Source organism: Palaemon carinicauda, chromosome 34 (genome assembly GCF_036898095.1).
Source record: "Palaemon carinicauda isolate YSFRI2023 chromosome 34, ASM3689809v2, whole genome shotgun sequence".
NCBI lineage: Eukaryota > Metazoa > Arthropoda > Malacostraca > Decapoda > Palaemonidae > Palaemon > Palaemon carinicauda.
The window spans coordinates 62,435,112-62,440,111 of record NC_090758.1 but is presented as its reverse complement, the minus strand read 5'-3'; positions in this window follow the sequence as shown (position 1 = coordinate 62,440,111).

Below are 5,000 nucleotides of genomic sequence, written 5' to 3'. Positions count from 1 at the left end.
TGATGATTTCACTTTTCAAGTATTGATTAATAATGTCTGTGAGATCATAAACCTTAACTAGAAAATACATTAGTTGGTAAAACGAAAGAATATTTGGAATTATTCCTTATTTACCACTATCCTTACTAATAATTTAAACATTAACCTTTCCATTCATGAAAAGAAAACTCTTTCAAAACCCAATGTGTTAGCAATTATAGCCTTAATTACTCGCCTGTCTAAAGATGTTGTTCACGGAGATACCAGGTGTGAAGGACATTCGCTAAGCAATTAATATTTACTTTTACAAATATGAACCTTACCCAATTCAGTCATAGAAGCGTGTTAAAGAACAACATCATCATCATCAGCAACAACAACATCAGCGTTAACCCCGCAGGGACTAATCCACAAAGTAGCTATGATAAGAAACAACATATCAAGGTTAATTTTTGATAATCGCTCGCCATTTAACTCTTCGCTGGCAGGAATTATATATCTACTGATTTATAATTTTCTTTTTTCACTAGCATATTAATCATATTCATATTTCTATATATTCTTGTTAATATGTCATATTGTTATCTGATTCTTCTAATTGTTTCATTTCCAAATGTTGTTATATTTGATCCTTATGATAAGTTTTTCTGCCAAGTTTTTCACTGCCTCTTTACAGATCTGTTTTTTTTTCAGCTCTTGGTATTTTCATTTACAAAATTCTCTATTATCCTTATTTCAATTTGTATTCTATATAACTCCTTCTTTCGCCTGTTTTTGTTTTTAATCAAAATATTTAAATTTTGAAGCAAAAGACAAAGAGGACACTATTATTATTATTATTATTATTATTATTATTATTATTATTATTATTATTATTATTATTATTATTATTATTATTATTATTATTATTATTATTATTATTATTATTAACAACGTTGAAATATATCGCACATTATCCAGATAGCCCCTATAGCCACGTAGTCCCCTCTCTTACTGGCCTTGAGTCCTAATCTATTCTGCAGAAATAAAGTCACTAAACTAAATAGGTTACAAGCGAGGCTAATCGTTCTATTACTTCTATTACCTGAGTGGTGATACATCTCACAGAGTAGTAATCTAGCCTTATACTTACTCACATAATTATGTCAGAACTTATCAGATTTTCATTGAGCTTCATATGAACAAGCATCCTCCTCTCCGAGTCTTAATTCCTTTCTATTTCTTCATTTATCTTAATGACTGGAAATTCTGAAAGCCGACTAACACAAGAGTGATGAAAGGATCATGAGAACGGAAAAAATTCGTTTAGAAAAAGTAGGTTTTCTTTAAGTTTAATATTACGAAATAACATTTGAAATTAGGGAGTTATTATAATGTCTTTCTTATAGTAAATTAATATTTTGGTTCCCTGTTCTGCTATTCTTATGTATGTAACTATTATGAAAACATGTAGAATTGATTCATATATTCATAAACAAAAGCTTTATTATAAGGATATTATTCTTAAATCCCGATTTTAGGCTCAAATTAATCAAATAACTTGTTTACAATAAATCTCCCATTGCCCCTGCATAAAACCATATAAATATAACATGATGATTTAATAATTTTCATCAATGGCGATGCTAATACCTTAGCATATACATTTCTGTTTAAACTTTAGCAAAACCATATAAAGTGTTAACCACCCAATCAGGTGTAAACTACTTGGCAGGACTGATTTGTCCTCCTGACCTCCACAACCACAATCCACTCCCCCGTTCGTAATAAAATATCAATTCTTCAAAATGCACTCTGAGTCCATCTATTGGCAGAACAGGGAAACAGAGCCGAGATAGCCTTGAGAAGCCCATGACGTCACAACTGGGTGACACCATTATCAGCAAGGGTCAAAAGTACAGTGTACTCGAATTCTAATATTCTTATTAGGAATCAAATTACGTCCATACTTAAACAACATATATATTCACATCATTGATATTATTAAGCATTATTATAATGAATATAGGATAAACATATCAGGTAAAAATAGTCCTTTAAAAATAAAAATGACAACCTTACTCCCCCATCTCGAAAAATTTAACCGTCCACCTAGGACTTGAATGTTTATAGTCACATCTATTGGTGTTCAAAATAATCCCTTTAAACCAGACTTTAATGTCCTTCCTTTGCAAAACCGATGTTTGACGTAGATTTCTGTCTTGACCCCGAGCGCTGCTCTCCCTACACTAAACTATGGAAGGACAATTGGCGTGAAACGATCATTAGTTTGATTATGGAATTCTCTACATAGTTTACGGCTACTATAAGACATCTTTGCTTTTAACTCAAAGAAATATGTCAATAAAAGATATTATCTTATAATGTTCGAGAATCTTAGCTGTCAATTGGCATTGACATTCATAATGTAGCAATAAAAAGGGCAATTTCAAGGAATCATCTCTCTCTCTCTCTCTCTCTCTCTCTCTCTCTCTCTCTCACACAGCTTAGACTACGAAGCTTATGATATATAGATTTAATTTCCACAATAATTACAGTTGTGATATTTAAAAAAAAAACAAAAAAAAAAAAACAAGTATAATCTTATTCTATACCTTTGGTTGAGTTTAATTTGTTTAATGATTTATGTATCTAATCATTATGTAGATGTCAGTATTGAGGGATCACAATACCGTCTTACAAATAATAATAATAATAATAATAATAATAATAATAATAATAATAATAATAATAATAATAATAATAATAATAATAATAATTTAAGAAATGCAATTACATATTAATATCCTCTCGCCTTTATAGATGTATTAATGGTTAAGAGACTTTTTATCATTTACGCATACCAAACTTATACAGTAAGTATTACCAACCTCCAGAGGCCCATATTAAAGCCCTTATTGACTTGAAGCCTCCTACTTTCTCTCCTCTTTCTCTTTGTAATTGAAAAAATTATTAATATCAAATTTAGGTGTATAGAACATATCAGAACTATTTCCTAGAATTACGTAATATCTAAACGAATACCCGACACATTAAGTCCGATTAGAGACTGCAAAAAGACGTGTTTTATTCATAAAAAGTATATTTGGTGAGTAAAGTGGGAAATAAGGCTTTTTTGAGACTGATGAAAGATCATGAATAAACTCGCGTTCGGCTCTTTTCTATATCATTCATTAATCCCCAAGAAAACTTTCGTAATACCTGTTTTCCTGCACAAAAAATGAAACACTGTGATTTGCTGGGGGAAGTCGTCGTTCTTAGTTGTGATTGGTCGTCGTCAGCTTCTGGATTTCTGCAATTGAGGAATGTGACTCTCTTGTTTATTAAGAGCAACTTCAGTTTAAAGCTAAAATGGCATTTGTCTTCAACAAACAAATGCTTGCAAGGATTTTTACATGGTATAAACAAATGTCCCTTTTCAATATCATTTAAAAGCTTCTAAACATTTCGTCAAACTTATATAAGGAAACTATAATTCTATATCGTTAACTATATTTACAGTTTTATACACTAAATTTTCCATTTTTATTAACAAGAGTAAAGCAGATATATGTATCTCTACATCTTTTACTTATGTTCCGTTGCCATGGTAACTGAGAAGCTTTATATATGAGTTTAATTGTTCCTTTCATTCTGTGAATGAGGACGATCGAAGACAAAAAGAGAAGTTCTTCGAGGAAAGAGACCCTGATTTATTGTGTTTGGGAATTTTTTTTTCTCGCTTCAGATATTCATTTGCATTACTAGTGTGTTTGGGTACGATGTATTTGGGGTATTTCTTAATAATATCTATTCATGTGATAAAAATAAAAATATGATTTCCAAAGTATTTAGTGGACCTGAAAAACAACGGAGACTTGTGAAAAAAATAATGTACAAGAATCAAGGAAAAGGAAAAGAGGAAAAATAATGCAAAACCAACTCTCCTCTTGATAATGAATATAGGATAAGTGAAGTTCAGTGATGTGAGAAAGAACGCAATATTGTGCATATATGAACAAACTCACATGAAAACAAACATTTATTTATGTACAACATCAACAAATGCAATGGTTTCTAGTCCACTGCATAACAAAAGACTCAGGCATGTCCATATTCATGTCTGGGGTTTGGCCCTTTTCATCACCATGAATTTAATGATATTGACAACAAACATTACATCGAAGAAATAATGAATCATTTAAGTACAACAACCTTACAAATAGTTTATTGAAAGTATCAAAGTTTGTGTCTCAGAGGTTGAAATAACACATGGGAAAGAGTCAGCCAAAGTTGAGCAAAAGTTGGCAAAAGTCTTTTTCATTGTTTGAAAGTAGGACAAAGAGAAAAATAACTTTTGTGTAATAATTGTTGTATATTATTTTTGCAAAGTCAAAATATTTAGTATTTATCTTAGTGTGTATGTATGAATCTAGGTATGCATGCATGTATGTATGTATGTATGAATGTAATCTATATACGTTATTACTTAGTCATATATGAATATGTAACTTACAACTCTCTCTCTCTCTCTCTCTCTCTCTCTCTCTCTCTCTCTTTCTCTCCTTTATTATTCATCTTATTTCTTGTTATTATACCTCCTCTTCATCTCCTTCCTTTTCAATTCTCTCCTGAACAAAGTCCGGGTGACACACACACAGCTTGCATATGAATATCACATCATGCAGAAGCAGCCAGGACTCAAAGGGAAGAGTTTTGGGTGAAGAATGATGATTTAAATAATACCCCCCCAAAAAAAAAATTCTAGATTAGAATACTATAGTTGGTATCGTGTGGCTGTCATCTAGATGTAATCAATAGTTTCATTCTATATTTGCATTTTCCTTTCGCAACCTTATTTTAGAAGAGGCCTGTTATCTAAAATACTTGATTTATTTACCAAAATATTAATATAATATTTAGTACTTTGTAAAATGAAAATATATTTTCTGTATTGTAGTCATTATTCTAATTACTATTTAGTCTCTCTATAGAGGGTAGAGGGTAGTATGTATGTATATTAATATTTATTATACAACTAA